This window comes from Platalea leucorodia (genome assembly GCF_965183815.1).
Source record: "Platalea leucorodia genome assembly, chromosome: 1".
NCBI classification, from domain to species: Eukaryota; Metazoa; Chordata; class Aves; order Pelecaniformes; family Threskiornithidae; genus Platalea; species Platalea leucorodia.
Window position 1 is genome coordinate 18,524,588 of NC_138823.1, and position 17,513 is coordinate 18,542,100.

Consider the following 17,513-nt stretch of genomic DNA (forward strand, 5'->3'; position numbering starts at 1 on the left):
TCTTATGCAGGTAACAACATTGCAGTAGAACTACTCCTAATTTACACCACTTTAAGAGAAATAGATTTATTCACAAGGTTTTCTTAAATAACTGGTATTTCTCAAGATGTATAATTCCTGACACAAAGAAGCAGGACTCGTCTGGAAAAGAAAACCATGACAAGCTGCTGCCAGACAGTACAAAAATGAGATATATATATAGTTACAGAGTTCACTGAGGAGTAACAACTCCCTCTCAGATATGTTACAGTGAGGATAACAAAAGCTGAGAAGCTTTTTATATCTGTGATTGATTGCCTTATTCACATTGAGGACTTAAACACTAAGAAAATGACAAAAGTCAGCTAATGACAATGCCTGTCCCAAAACGACTTATTGTCTAAGCATAGTTAATGCAAGAGAGTTAAGTATTTTGAAGGAACAACGTAAAAATCAGTATAAGGAGAGGAAGATCATGTGGAAAATGGCATACCCACAGCCTAGCTTTGGAAGAACAGAACAGTTTCCCTGGGATTTGCCATGGGATTTAAAAAAAGACAATGAAAGCTGGTGAAGACAAAGTGAAGGAAAAGGCATCTCTTTGACTAAGAAACAAATTGGTTGTATTCAATTCGTCTTACTCATCTGTTTCAGTGTGTTCAAGGGTCTCTGTTTAGTGAGTTGCTGTGCTCCATTTTATTATTTTTGCATTATATTAAACATGGTGCTAAGTAGATGACTGGAAACTTTTTATTGTGCTTATTTTTATCAAAAGTGTGTGTGTGCATATAGGTATGTTTGTGTGTGGTGTGTAAGGGATGGGGTGGGGGGGGAATTTCCATGTCAGGAGCTAAAGATTATGTCACAAGGGCTTCAGCATTTAGGATTGTAGAGACACAAGGCAAGATACTAAGTTTCTAATATACTAAATTTCATTTTTCACAATATGCATTTGATCAAAATTAGATCAAATTCATTAAAAAACAGTTCTGTGAACAAGAAGCTTCCCAGTAGCTGCTTAGTAAAATTGACCTTCTTGTCAATGTTGTTGCTGCTAAAAGCGTTAGTGGATCTGATGAGAATGTTGTTTTCATTTAGCTTTATAGCAGGTCCCCAATTTAGGGCTGATTCTGTGAATTTAAAGGAAGCCACAGAGTTTTATCTGCAGTGAGAGGCTTAGTAATTTTGGCAGTGATGGCTCCACATGGGTTTTCCTCAGGGATTTAGGGATAAGCCAAACTCCAAATATAACATGAATCCTCAGAGCTTTCATGATGCCATGCTTTCCTTGATGCCAAACATCAAGGGAAACAGCTTAGGTTACAGACACTAGGTTCTCCAGGCTTAAAAGTAGCCAATGATGTAGAAGGTTAAGAAAGTTCTTGCAAACATTTTGGAATCTGAAAAAAAGAATGGTTTGGGCTGAGTAAGAATGAGGGGATGATAGCCTATATACATAAAAAATACTTTTGACAAGATAACAGAGCACATTATTGCATATAAGAACATTCTGACTTCAGATAGACTGTTCTTTGGCTAAAGATCCAAAGTAACTAAAATCCTTGATGGTAAAGCAGATCTGTTGAACTCCATTGGATATATTTTTTCTTACAGACCTGGTCTAAGGATCACCTTGTAATACACTTCAGGATTTGAAAAAAGTTTCTAGGTCTTGTTGTAGGACAGATCCAAAAAGTGACCTAATGAAATTAATTGATGCTACATGTACTTAGGTTTCAAAGCATTTATTTTTTCATCCAAATGTCTGAGATTTAGATCTGATGTGTTCTCTAAGAAGCTTAACCAGAAAGAACAGAAAGTGAAATTTTCACTTGCTCCAGAAGTAAAATACCCACTGATGGTTTTCTTATTTAACCTAAAAGTTTTCTAAGCACTTAAAAGTAAGCATGTTTGCCGAAATGCCTAAAAATATAGATATATAGTTCTTGATATGCTTCATTATGACCTGAACTAAGTTTTAGATATGTCTACTCTTTTTTTTTTCTTATTTCTGAGATGTGTCTAATTCACTAGGCATATTCAAAGCACACCTGAAAAGAGTTAGACCTCTTTCAATTTGTCTCCAAATGTGTATTTCATGCAATTACTGACTAATAAAGATGTTGAAATAACCCTGCAACCAGTGACCACCAAAAGCTCCTTCACTTTCTTCTTCAGTGGCACACACCTTACTTGTAAGGTACCTGCTTGCAGAAGATGTGTAAGGACTAAGGGGGGTAGCACCATACATGAAGTCTCGAGTCAAGTGTCTTAACTGTACAAAGTGGTGGAGGTTGTACTTTCCCTTCCTGTGTACAGCTCTTGGCTGCCAAGCATAGCTCCACTTGTCATGCACAATTTCTCAACCAGTTTTCATGGATTCTTTAGATCTTTCACTGCCTGAATAGAAAATTTGAGCATTAAGTTCATAATGCTCTAAACTTCGTACTGGAGTCAGGAGCTTAATTTTTTTTTAAGTATTCCAATATTTTTAGTCAGAGGTACCTCTGTAAATAGTGAGATCTATCCCCACAAGAACTTGATAACACTTGGTAAAATCTTCTGAGTTTTAGTCCCCTTTTGCAAAAAGCATGAAGGTAACACATACTAACAAGACACGTAACACATAACACAGGAAGTACAGAGTGGAAGAGATTTGGAAGCACGCTACTCCTGCACATTAGCTCTCAGTGGAGATTTCCATGGCTATACCCGGTGTCACAAAGATGGGCATGTGACAGCTCAGGATGAGTACTCATTCTGTTCATGAGGTGAGTGATGAGAGTTATTGTATAACTGTGTCCTTCAACCCTCCCTTTTACAATGAAGCTGAATCAAGTAGAATATCTTTTAAAAAAAAAAAAAAAAAAAAAAACCACAACGAGGTTAGTAAATGCATTACAGAGTTTTTGTATGTTCATGTGCCTGTTCAACAGCCCTTCCTGAGGATTTTTCTGGTATCCATCCCCAAGTTCAGACAGAAACATGGGGCAACTCAGGCTGTGTGGGATGTGACGTATAGATGAAGGTTACAAGGTCATTTACAACATAGTGGCCTTTATTTCTCTTTCTAACAAATAATAACTAAATATTGGCCTTGTTAGCATTATCTTGATAATGGATAACCTATACTATTCTTGTTTTGTACCATATTGCTCTCATAAACTGCTGGTGTGTTATACATAAAATCATTGAATCATAGGATTGCTGAGGTTGGAAGGCACCTCTGGAGGTCATCTGGTCCAAACCCCGGGCCACCTAGAGCTAGGTGCTCAGAAACATGTCCAGACAGCTTTTGGGTCTCTCCAAGGAGGGAGACTCCACAGCCTCCCTGGGCAACCTGTGCCAGTGCTCAGTCACCCTCACAGTAATAAAGTGTTTCCTCATGTTTAGATGGAATCTCCTGTGTTTCAGTTTGTGCCCATTGCCTGTTGTCCTGACACCACAAAGGAACCTGACTCTGTCTTCTTTGCACCCTTCTCTCAGGTGTTTATATACATTCATAAGATCCCCCCTGAGTCATCTCTTCTTCAGGCTGAACAGTCCCAACTCTCTCAGCCCTACCTCCTATGAAAGACGTTCCAGTCCCTTAATCATCTCCATGGCCCTTCATTGGACTCTCTGCAGTACGTTCACGTCTCTTTTGTACTGTAGAGCCCAGAACTGGGCATAATACTTCAAATGTGGCCTCACCAGTGCTGAGTAGAGAGCAAAGATGTCCTCACTCAACCTGCTGGCAACACTTCTCCTAATGCAGCCCAGGATACCTGCACACATGCACATACACATACACAGACAAACACACACGTTCACATACGTTTAAATCTTCTCTCTAAGCACATTTCTCTTTTTATTGTTGCAAGTATAGTCATCCTTTTTTAATGTATTAGAAAGAAATGCAAAAGAGATCAATCGGTTTTTTGCCTATATAAGACATTTTTCTACTTTATTCTTCTGTAGAAGTCATGTGCTATTGCAATATCAAATATAAATATTATACTGTGTTCTTTTCATGTTCCCAAATCCTGCTTCCTGTTAGTACTGTGCAAGTACTTCTCTTCTGAGATTGTAGTGGGAGAAGAGCATTGAAACCTTCTCCTTGTACATTAAATGACTTGGTCTGATCAAAGAGGGAAGAAGGTGTTACCATGATTCTTCTTTGACTAAAGAAAATAAACCATTTGATTTTGAATGGAGAATATTCTGAACTTTTGCTATAGAAAATTAGCTTTCTTTCCACTTGTTCTCTCTTTAGCAATTTGATTTTACAGTGTAAGTAAGTACCTAATGTACTGAATAACTTGAATAATTATATTTTTTATCAGAATGTTTCAGCTAAATACATGTGATGACCATCTGGAATTAGAAAGAGTATCTATCAAGCTTCAAATTTACTCTCTGGCTAGTGTGATTTTATATCATCACACTGTGGTTCATAGGTTTTGCTGGGGCCACAGATGGCAAAGAGGCTTTTTTTCAGTGTGTACTCTACATATGTACTTTGAACAAGTACTTATATAGGCTTAAGACAGCAGAAAACCTTGACACATTAGTGTATATTAGCTAGCAAGGGTTATTGCAGATAAGAACTTTTGGGGAGGAATGGATTACCTAGAGAACAGTAGTAATAATTCAGGCTGATTCAAAAGAGAAAAGGTTGTTATTGTCAGGGTTGTTTTGTTTTGTTTTGTTTTGTTTTGTTTTGTTTTGTTTTTTTTATTTTGCCTCCTCTTACCTCTTTTTGAAAGTTTTCTAAAATTTCAAATCTCATAGAATCTTCTAGCAGATCTCCATTGTAAATACCACAGAAAACTGCAGTATGTGACACAAAACTTCCTTTTTGTGTCACATGAAAATTCACTGCCTTAAACTACACATTGTCTTTATTCATATAATAATAATTAATTTAAGAAAGCAAACAAACAAAAAAGAACTCCATAACTGAGAAAATATCATTACCCTTTTTGCCCTGTAGGTGAAAGATGCTAAATGACACACAATGAAGGAATCCAAACAGAATCTAGCAGATCCCAGTTGAATTCAAATTTAATTTACAGTGACACACAAGTGGAGGGGAGGAAGAGAAGAAAAATTATTTTCACCTAATTAGCCCACCTAAAAGTAAGGTGTCAAAATGAATCCCTTTCAAACTAGTTTCAAGCTTTTATGGAGGCATTTAAAGTACATCAACAGACATAATGAATTAAAAAGCCAGAACCAGAGACAAAGAATATACTGCTGTCTTTATTGGCTTGCTTATAAATAATAGAATGTAGGTATAACAACACAAGTCTTCACAGGTTCCATCATGTACCATTTCATTTAAACTTGCTATACTTCAGTAATCCCTCTATAGTCTGCAGTTCCCCCTTCATTTATCAAATATGGCATACATCCAGCACTCTAACTAAAGAATTTAGGTAAACGGCTCTATTTAAAGTGACTCTTCTTTGTCAAGACGTTAAATTAGGTGTGCAGAATAAAACATGTTTGGCAAATGACAAACTGTATTTGGAAATTGTTAAACTTTTTATTAATGACATTACTGTGGATAATCAATAAACCCATTATATTATAGAACCCTATAAATTTTATCGGCTAACTGTGTGCCTGAGTGATTCAGAGAAAGTAAGGAGAAAAATAAAATTAAACCACCTTCGTGCACCTCTTTTTTTCTGGGATCATGCAGTAAATTACTTAAACTATAGTGAAATTTTAAACAGTTTCTGGATTATTCTAACAGTTGCTTTTCATGAAAGAGTGCATTAGGATGATTCCTGAAGCCATATTGTGAAGATCTTGTTCTACCTCCATCTGCAGAGTTTGAATGTGGAACAGGATGTGACTGTGCCTTGGATCCTGTTTTTCCCTGAAAATTCATTACCAAAGACTACTCTCAACAGATCTTTTTTTTGGTTTGTTTTCTGTTACTTTTTATAAGAAATCTTCATTTTCAAAGAATATGAAAGGATCTTGTTGAAAATAGAAATATGTATTTTTGGCAAAATTTATTGTGTACAGAGGCAATGATAAAACTCTTACTGTACAAACCTTCACAATCATGATATGGATAGAAATGTTCTTTGACATATCTGTCAATGGAATTTGAGTTGGTCATCTTCAGAGACAGCTCCATACATTCCATGTTTAAGACTGCTACTCTAGTTCATTGGCATTTAAGCAGAATGGTGCAGGGCTCTTCTACTCTTCTCCGCTTAAATCTGAAATAAGGACATACTTCATACATTGATGTTCAGTTCACATTGAGAAAAGGTCTACTTTTATTTGTCCTGTCACATGTTCCAGTAAATAATTAGTGGAAACCAAAGTACTACTCTTGCTTTTCTTTGAGTTTTATGATTAAAAGTAAAGCTTCCACAACCTCAAAAATAACTGGTTTGTTTTGTGTTTTTTTTTTTTTAAGTTTCTCCCCCTACCCCCCAAATGAAGCTGAACTGGAGATAGATTTTGCTAACACCCATGCTGACAACTGTAACAGAAGAAAATAGATTAAGCAATGCTCCATTTATATTTGCATGTGTTATTGAATATTCCATGTGTGATTGATAATAGTGGTAGATGAAAAAGACAGTGCAACAAATTCTTAGATAACTGGAGAGCATGGGCAGTATGTGATAACTGCAAGTCTAGTGGTCTGAAAATTTTTAATGAAATGCCATTCTTGTCTTGTTTTTCTTGCAAATATTGCAAGGAAATGTTGTGAAAGATTTACACTATATTTTTTTTTTATCTATGAGTTCTGTCCATTTCATTAATCATGGTATCACATCTTGCAATAATAACTAACTTCCTCTGTTACATAGTATATTAGAAATGAACAAAAAACCAGAATCTTATTCTGAGCCATGCTCAGTAATTTCAGCCAAGACACAAACTTCATAGTTATTTATGTTATAAAATCTTTTCAATAATTTAATGTAACCAAAAATTTAAAATACCTCCAAACACATTACACCAGCATTAGATATTTCTAAGTTACTTAAGCTATGTACTTAACAAGGATGAACAACTTACTTACAACATCCTAGATATCCATATATTTATAAAGGGTGTTGTAATTTATACAGTATACTGTATATAACAGTATCTTATCCCTTTGTTAAAATAAATCCCTAAAAAGATTAGTTTCATAATATGACTATTGAGTGGGCTCGTTTGCGCCTTTTTTTTTTTGTCAGTAAAACAGACCTTAAACAAATAAAAAAGAAATAATTGTATTAGTATTTTCTTTGGTGATACAGCAGTCCCACTGGGAATTTCTATGATGAGCTCAGTGCTTATACAGCTGTCTTTCACACGGCATGACTTATTTTTTAGTCCCTGAGTGAAAATGCCTGAGTGGCAGACTTGAAGACTTATTTATTCATTTATTTATTTATTTATTTATTTGAATCCATGAAGCAAAACAGCAAGGGAAAATGCAGTGCAAGATCATTATTGTAAATATGTTTCAAACCCAGGCAGCACCTCTCTGCTACTGGGATAAAAGAGTCTTCCTAGCTGCATGATATCAAGTCATTTAATGCTTTCTATAGGTTGCCAGTAAAAGAGGAAAAGGGTGATTGTGTTGATGGTTTTATTTTTGAATCTGGTGTATAACTCTCCCCTGGGAACTGAATTATGATGAATCCGTTCACTTTGTGTAGGTCAGGAGATAGCCATCAATATTAGCTTCAGGGTTTTAGTTGGAAGGAAAATACTGGCAATTTTTAGAAGTCCAACCCCACTCACAAAACAAGTATGTCCAATTTGAGACAGAGAGCATCTATGCTCTGCTAGTCTCCTGTGGAATTTCTGGTTTGGTGTAGCAGATGTGAATTCTGGCAAGCGGGATGACCAATTCCTTCTCTTGCTACACTAGTCAGATTTGATGCTGTTTTTTGTAACTCTGTGTTTCATTTCTTACTTCTTTTTATTTTCTTAGAGGCAACCTTGAGTTTATTCACTGTCATTTTATATTATTTTGTTGTCTTCATTTTCTTTTAGCTTAAATAAATCCCTCTTCTTTTTATTTGCACCCCTAGTTTAATTATAGAAAAAAAACTATATTCCTTTCTAACTTTAGCTTTCACAGAAAAAATATGTCCCAGACTTCTTTTTTCTTCTAAGAAAACTGTTCTTTATCTTGCTATTTTTAACAGGTGTTTCCTACATTTATTCCAGCTCAAATGCATGTTTCTTCAATATTGGTTAAACCACAGTCCATACTACACAGGTGTGTAGTCATCAATGCTTTGTACATTGACAGTAATATCATCTTATGTCTAGATTGTGTTTGCTGTGTCCTAACTTTACATTTGTTTATTTTCATATCTTCCACAGATTGGTAGTTTACAACCACCTTATTATCAGCTAATATATCCTGATCTTATTTCTCTTCTGCTTCTATTCAATGAGTCCCCAGTTTCTTATTGGCATCAAGTAAATGACTAGGCATTGTTCCACTGCATTTAATCTCATTCTTCCTTTTCCATCCCTAAAGATTATCCATCCCTTCATGAAAAATATTCCAGTTCTCTCATGTCTTGCTCATGCCTTCTAGTTTCATGTTTTAAATTAAGTGCATTATCATACTTCTTGCATCAAGAAGGCTAACAAAAATTTTAATATTAATATGATCAGTCCCAAGACATACTCATTAGGTGTTCACCACATTGTTAATTCTCCAGTGTGATAATACCATACCTAAATCAACAGATTTATTATGATCTTCTGCTAAGAGTCTCGGTAGTTTTGTAATACATTTATTTTAGTGTTATGGGAAGGAGATTAAGCTACACTCTCTGAACTACAGTCAAATGTAGTACTCTTCCATAAATATACTTCGATTTCCATTAGCCATTCTGCTTTTGCCCTGTGTTCAAAATTATCCTCTTTGTTGATATCCAAAATAAAAAAAAAAATATGTAGTTTTTAAAAAATACCTAGATTATCTGCAATCTCAGTGCTGTCTCTACAGCATAATGGCATACCTCTCTCATTACTTTTAAGTTTTGAAAAATCTTATTTCTCTTACTTTAATTAATCTTTGTAAGATATATTTTGAGAGAGTTTATGAATCTCTTAAATCATAGTCTCATTTCCTACATGGTTTAATAAAATGTGAAATTGTTCGTTTTGACAAGTAAAGAAACTGGCCCAGACTTACACCTCATGTTTTTTGTCAAGCTCAAGCTGACACTGTTATGTCTGTTTCCTTGGTTCTTCTTTGTTGTATACATATCGAAGGACTCTTGTATGCCTTCTGTGGACATGAATATGAAAAAGACTTCCTTTTCATTTAAGCCGTAGAACACAGAAATATTATGTCCTATGTGTGATTCTCTGATATTTGAAGTGGAAGATGTTAAATTCTATTATGAACACATTACTTCACTCCATTCAAGGAAGAAAAAAATAATATTTAAAGACTTTAACAGATCACAAATAGCTTTTGTACTCATCCTAACATAAGAACAACAGGAATACAGTGATCAATATCCATTTAAGCACAACTCTTAATCTCCATCAGTTAGACCATCTCTGAGTATGTATCTCAAAAATAAGTCTAAACCCATAAGAAATAAGTAAAATGAAATACCTCTTTTTGAGAAAAAAAACAAACAAGCAAACAAACAAAACCCCAACCCCTAACATTTCATTATTTATGCAAAGAATAAAAATGTATTCATACATATGTTGTTATTACACAGATGTCATGGTAATACATGTAACGATCAGATCATGCTATTTTTTCCACTCTGTATTCTAATATTTCATTTTAAGGTTATCTGGGTCAGAAAACTGCCAGCGAAGTACTTGTTATTGTCTCCACGTGTGATTGATGGCTCATTTTAAATATGCTAGCAGCATGATTCTATTTCAGCAGTGGCATAAGATATATCAGAATATTTTAATATTATACACTGTGGTATTTTTGCTGCTTTGAAAAAAAGCTGATGTTCATTTGATTTTTAATACAGAGCAGTGCAGAATAAGGATTTCTAAATTATGCCATGTCATTGGTATCTTTAACTTACCTAAAATATTAGTAAATAGCAATTCATGTAAACAAAAAACTGAACCCCATAGATCAAGTATTTGATTTAAACTCGAAATGAGACAAATCTCTTCCTGCAGATTAAATAAATACAGATGATTGATCACAATTAAATTACTCAGGAAAAAGAGAACACCCAGGAATATTTATTTCATCTTGTTTATTTTCAGCTAGGAATTCCAAGGAAGGGATTTCATCCAGTTCCTTTAGTTCTTCAGCAAGGTAATCACAGAAACGCAGAACCTTAAGCCTGGTTGTCTACTGAAGCCTTTTTAAGCAGATTTCATGTTTCAAGAGGTGATAAAAACGCTTTCATAAAGATTTAGACTTCCTTGTCCCCTTTCACTGGCTTCACTAGGAGACTGAACTTTTTTTTGCTTGTAATTCCCTCCTTTCTGCTTCACTACATATTTCGCTACAAAAAAAGTAACGTCAATTCGTACGGACAAGTTTTCTTCAGTACACAGCTGTAACGTGTTCAAAGTTCAAAGACATCAAAGACATGAGTCCTAAATCAGAAAAAGAATGATGTTTGTGGTGGGGCTTTATTCCTCATGAGTCTTGGGTCACTTGTGTCTATTTTTGTGCTTTCTTAATGCAGTGTGTTTATGTTGTCTCTCTTTTCTTTGCTTCCTAAATACTGTATTTTTCTGTTCTGTTTCTTACCAATGAAACTGGGTTTCCCTGATTCACAAAATTGCACTGCTGCAGTGTCAAGAAATTGACCACAGTCATACGTGGGACCATCTAAGATTTGCGGTATCATCTCATTTCTCTGTTCATCCATGCCACATTTTTCTTCTAGTGTCACAGATAGTTCATTCCACAGCGAACAACTGCTGTTTCTATAAACTAAACCAAACTGAAAACAATTAAGGCAGAAGCTTCCTGACTGCTACACTGTATTGGGTTTGTGTGGCAAGGTTTTGGCAGCAGGGAAGCTACAGGGGTGGCTTTTGTGGGAAGCTGCTAGAAGCTTCACCTACTTCCAATAGAGCCAATGACAGCCAGATCCAAGATGGACCCACTGCTGGCCAAGGCCAAGCCAATCAACAATGGTGGTAGAGCCTCTGGGATAACGTAGTTAAGAAGGGGAAAAAAACCCTGCACAACTGCAGTCAGAGAGAGAGGAGTGAGAATATGTGAGAGAAACAACTCGGCAGACACCCAGGTCAGTGAAGGAGGAGGGGGAGGAGGTGTTCCAGGCGCTGGAGCAGAGATTCCCTTGCAGCCTGTGGTGAGGCAGGATGTCCCTCTGCAGCACACAGAATTCCACGGTGGAGCAGACATCCATCTGCAGCCCGTGGAGGACCCCACACCACAGCAGGCAGATGGTCAAAGGAGGCTGTGACCCCATGGGAACCCCACACTGGAGCAGGCTCCTGGCAGGACCTGTGACTCCATGGAGAGTGGAGTCCATGATGGAGCAGGTTTGCTGGCAGGACTTCTGACCCCCAGGGTCTCCCATGCTGGAGCAGTCTGTTCCTGAAGGACTGCACCCTATGGAAGAGACCCATGCTGGAGCAGATTGTGAAGAACTGTAGCCTGTGTGAATCATAGAATCATAGAATCATTTAGGTTAGAAAAGACATTTAAGATCATCAAGTCCAACCCCTAACCTAGCACTGCCAAGTCCACCACGAAACCATGTCCCTCAGAACCACATCTACACAACTTTTAAACACCTGCAGGGATGGAGACTCAACTACTTCCCTGGGCAGCCTGTTCCAATGCCTGACTACCCTTTCGGTGAAGAAGTTTTTCCTAATATCCAATCTAAACCTCACCTGGTGCAACTTGAGGCCATTTCCTCTTGTCCTATCACTTGTTAAGTGGGAAAAGACACCAACCCCGCACCTCGCTACAACCTCCTTTCAGGTAGTTGTAGAGAATGATAAGGTCTTCCCTCAGCCTCCTCTTCTCCAGACTAAACAACCCCAGTTCCCTCAGCCGCTCCTCATAAGACTTGTGCTCTAGACCCTTCACCAGCTTTGTTGCCCTTCTTTGGACACATTCCAGCACCTCAGTGTCCTTCTTGTAGTCACACTGGAGAAGTTTGTGGAGGACTGTCTCCCATGGGAGGGATCCCACGCTGGAGCAGGGGAAGAGTGTGAGGAGTCCTCCCTCTAAGGAGGAAGGAGCGGCAGAAACGACATGTGATGAACTGACCACAATTCCCATTCCCCGTCCCCCTGTGCTGCAGGAGGGGAGAAGGTAGAGAACTCAGGAGTAAAGTTAAGCCTGGGAAGAAGGGAAGGGTGGGGGGAAGGTGTTTTAAGATTTGTTTTTATTTCTCGTTATCCTACTTGATTTGATTGGTAATAAATTAAACTAATTTCCCCAAGTCGAGTCTGTTTTGCCTGTGACAGTAATTGGTGAATGATCTCTCCCTGTCCCGCAAGCCTCTCTCCTCAACCCACAGGCCTTTTATTATATTTTCTCTCCCCTGTCCAGTTGAGGAGGGGGAGTGATAGACCAGCTTTGGTGGGCACCTGGCATCCAGCCAGGGTCAACCCACCACACACACAGTTTCTATCAGAGCTAAAGGAAGTCCAGATCAGTTCAGGCCATGACAATCTCAGACAAGACCTCATGCCCTGTGCTGTCAGGTCAGTATAAAATCTGTGGCCTCTACTAGCAAATTACACTGGGCTACAACTGATGGGGTTTTGAGTCAATTTGACAAGTAGAAGATCCTATTGGTTATATTATATTCATGTCTCAATGAGTTTCTTCAGGAGAAATTTTGAAACTTCTTGGTACACCAGATGTCTGCCACTTGGTTTAATGGAGTAAATGATGGAAGATTTTCCTCTTTAAATGGCACTATATCAAAAGGTTAATTTTGCTTATTTGTTTCACAAACACTTGCTGAAAACAGAAGAGTACTGAAGGATACTTCAAATTTTAGAGTCTCTGTATATTATAGGTTCATCATTCTTTTCATCAATGTCACACTTAATTTCCCACTGTTCAACACTCTATCAATACCTGTTCTGATCATCTTGCATTTCTTTCCTTGTGATTTAATCCTATGACCTAGTCATGTCCAATGGCAATCCTGATAGTACTGAAGGATACTTCAAATTTTAAGGTCTGTATATTATAGGTTCGTCATTCTTTTCATCAATGTCACACTTAATTTCCCTCTGTTCAACACTCTATCAATACCTATTCTGATCATCTTGCGTTTCTTTCCTTGTGATTTAATCCTATGACCTAGTCATGTCCAATGGCAATCCTGCGAGGACAGAAGGAAGAATCACAAACATTACCACAGTGACTGTTACTATCTGACTTCTGCCCAAGGACTTATATTCTTTGGCCTCGGGTAGTTCTTTGTCTGTGTCTGTGGAGATTTATCCTTTCTCATTTGATGGTCAGGGTACCTATATGCTTCTCTTATACCTTACTGTATTATAAGACCAGAGATTCACTGCCTAGCATTTGCTTTGCCAGATTACTTATTTTATGCATGAGTTGCATCCTGTAACATGTCCATTGTCCTGGTTTCAGCTGGGATAGAGTTAATTTTCTTCTTGGTAACCGGTATGGGGCTGTGTTTTGGGTTTAGGATGAGAACAATGTCAATGACACACTGATGTTTTGTTCTTGCTAAGCAGTTGCTACGAGGCGCTCACAGTGGTCGAGGACTTTTCAGCTGCCCATGCTCTGCCGGGTGCACAAGAAGCTGGGAGGGGGCACAGCCAGGACAGCTGACCTAGGCTGGCCAAGGGGCTATTCCATACCATGTGACGTCATGCTCAGTATATAAACTGGGGGAGTTGGCCGGGGGGGGGCAACAATCGCTGCTTGAGGGACAGGCTGGGCATCGGTCGGCGGGTGGTGAGCAATTGTAGAGTGTATCGCTTGCTTTGTATTACTATTGTACTATTATTACTTGGTTTTATTATTATTGTTATTATTACTATTACTACTATTCTATTTTTATTTTACTTCAATTATTAAACTGTTCTTATCTCAACCCACGAGCTTTCCCCTTTTGCCCTTCCAATTCTCTCCCCCATCCCACTGGTGGGGAGTGAGCGAGCGGCTGCGTGGTGCTTAGTTGCTGGCTGGGGTTAAACCACAACAGTCCTTTTTGGCGCCCAACGTGGGGCTCGAAGGGTTTGAGATAACAACAGATTTAATTGGAATGCGCTAGATCGAATTTATAGCTGTTATTGCTGTTTAGCTGTTAATCGGCAGGCTTCTATGCTTGCTTGCCTTACTGTATGTTAGAGTCTAGTGCTCGTTAGTGGCTGCTTTTTCCTTACGCTGCTTGCTGTACTGCTTATCATCTTACTGTGTTGTGCCTGGGAACATTTTGATAACAGCAATGGCCACGTGCCTGGGCTGGCAGATGGCGATGGCATCGTTGCTGTTGTTCTGTGCTGCTGTACTGGACAGGCTGGAACTCCAGTGTCAACTCGAGTCGAAGGGACTGTGATCTGTGGACGAGTCCCTGCAGGAGCACGACACCCCAAAGTGTCTGTGGACGTGGATAATCCCATGTCAGAGCAGCCCATGGAAGTTAAGAGTGGAGCAGAGATCCACCTGCAGCCCATGGAGGACCCCATGCTGGAGCAGGTGGATGCCCGAAGGAGGCTGTGACCCCATGGGAAGCCTGTGCTTGAGCAGGCTCCTGGAAGGACCTGTGGACCCGTGGAGAGAAGAGCCCATGCTGGAGCAGGTTTGCTGGGAGGACTTGTGACCCTGTGGGGGACCCACGTTGGAGCAGTTCGTGAAGAACTGCAGCCCGTGGGAAGGACTCACGTTAGAGAAGTTCATGGACTGTGCTGTCGGAGGGACCCACGCCGGAGCAGGGGCAAGGGGAGGACTCCATTGCAGTGTTAAACCCTATAACCTGGCCCAAAGGGGCCAAGGGTGGAGACTGTAATGGAAATACCTTTAAATTGTTGTGATCCGGGATTTGAGTTGCATGTTATAGGAATTACCATAGCAGGAACCACCTGAACCAATGGAGGAGAAGCCTTACAAGAAGCAGTGCAAGTGCAGCAGTGACCTGACCTGAGCTGGCTTTGGTGCCCAATAACTCCACGCACCACACCACCTCTCCTGTCCTGAGTGACCACTATCACAGATGGAGCCCAAAGTCATGGACTAAATGAGCTCAATGGATATTTTTGGGACAACAGGGGTGGTGGTTAAAGAGGATGTATTGGATAATGTGGGACCTGAGCATGATGTAAATGGTATGGAATAAGGGGTGGATACTGTCCTGGTTTCAGCTGGGATAGAGTTAATTTTCATTTTAGTAGCCGGTATGGGGCTGTGTTTTGGGTTTAGGGTGAGAACAATGTCGATGATACACTGATGCTTTGGTTCTTGCTAAGTAGTGCTAAACTGTTGCTAAATAGGTGCTAAGTGGCGCTCACACCGGTCAAGGACTTTTCAGCTTCCCCTGCTCTGCCGGGTGCACAAGAAGCTGGGAGGGGGCACAGCCGGGGGGGTGCTGACCCAGACTGGCCAAAGGGCTATTCAGTATATGAGCTGGGGGAAGAAGAAGGAAAGTGGAAGGGTTAAAGCCAAGATAGACAAAGGCACTGCATCAAAATGCCTCCTGAAAGCCTAAGGGCAAGGAGTATATTTAAATATCTTAGTCACTTAACCAAACAAAAGAAAGGCCTTTGTGATTTAGGGAGTAGTTAGAATGGTTGTAAGATAAGGGGGCTCCAGGATAATCCCATCTCAGACAACTGGGCCTTGGGAGAACAAATACATGGAAGATAGGAGGTAACAAAAGAATGACAACAGACTTGAAGGACACCGTTTACATGATCCTAGGACTGAGTTTGCGCAGAAGCAAAGGTCAATCAGCGAACACAGTGAAGAAGACTACAAGCCTTCATGTGAAGATCCCCAAAGACCACCTGAAGACCACCACGGGAGACGACTGCACATGCGGATCAGACATTTGCATATGTTAATAAGTTCCAGGAAATCTCATGTTTATGTAAATGATTTCTCGGAAATCCTGTGAATATGTAGGATTTTATAGTATATAATCTCTGAAAGTCTACCAGATCAGTGGAGCACTTATGGTGGAGAATCCCCAGTGCTGCCCAGCGCTGCAATAAAGAATACCTGCTTAATAGTAACTTCGTTGCTATTGAGTTTCATTTCAGGGACTCTCTGAATACTCCGTTTCTCCCTTGGGGGGGGGATTCAGACTGTGAGGAGAAGCATCCGTGAATTTTTGTATCAGTTTTGGCGACCCAGGTGGGACCCTCTCTGCTCGGCTGTAGGACCCATTGAGAATGGGACTCCCTAGGGTACCCCTGGAAAATTTCCGGAGGGATTCCTTGCCTCAATCGGATCGCTGCGGGAGCAGACAAGGACCATCTTCAGAAAAAGGTATTCTTTCTTAAATTTGGTTAAATTTGCTTAGTTGCCGGCTCGGGTTAAACCAGAACATCCATATTTGGCAGGAATTTGCAAGCTATTACATAAAGAATGGGGTTGACAGAATCAAAGACTTCAGAGATAAGCTAGAAAATATTGGAATCCCAGTGTGTGCAGTTCTGGGTCATCTGCTTCTTATGAAAGTTGCAGAAAGTCTTCAAAACTTCTTTTCAGTTGGCTGGAAATTTCAACTATTTAAAATCTTACTGGGGGGATGCGGCAGGAGAACACTTGGACTCAGAGACAGACTGAGCTGTATAAGCTGCCTCTTCATAGGAGTCTTGACTAAATACACATAAACTGAGTATTAAACACCCCTCAATAAAGACCCAAAATTCTGAATCTTCAAGTAGATGAAAGCATGAAAAACTCCACTGGAACTTTGTCCTTTCTGAGTAGAATCAAAGAATCGTAGAATGCTTTGGGATGGAAGGGACCTTTAAAGGTCATCTAGTCCAACCCCCTGCAATGGGCAGGGACATCTACAACTAGATCAGGTTGCTCAGAGCCCCATCCAGCCTGTCCTTGAATGTTTCCAAGGATGGAGCATCTAACACCTCTCTGGGCAACCTGTTCCAGTGTTTCACCACTCTCATCACCAAAAATTTTTTCCCTGTATTTAGTCTAAATCTACCCTCCTTTAGTTTAAAAACATTGCCCCTTGTCCTGTCACAGCAGGCCTTGCTAAAAAGACTTATCCCCATCTTTCTTGTAGGCCCCCTTTAAGTATTGAAAGCCTGCAATAAGGTCTCCCCACAGCCTTCTCTTCTCCAGGCTGAACAACCCCAGCTCTTTCAGTCTTTCCTCATACCAGAGGTGCTCCACCCCTCTGATCATTTCTGTGGCCCTCCTCTGGACCCGCTCCAACAGGTCCATGTCCATCCTGTGCTGAGGGCTCCAGAGATGGACGCAGCACTCCAGGTGGGGTCTCACCAGAGCAGAGTAGAGGGACAGAATCACCTCCCTCAGCCTGCTGGCCACGCTTCTTTTGATGCAGCCCAGGATACGGTTGGCTTTCTGGGCTGTGAGAGCACATTGCTGGCTCATG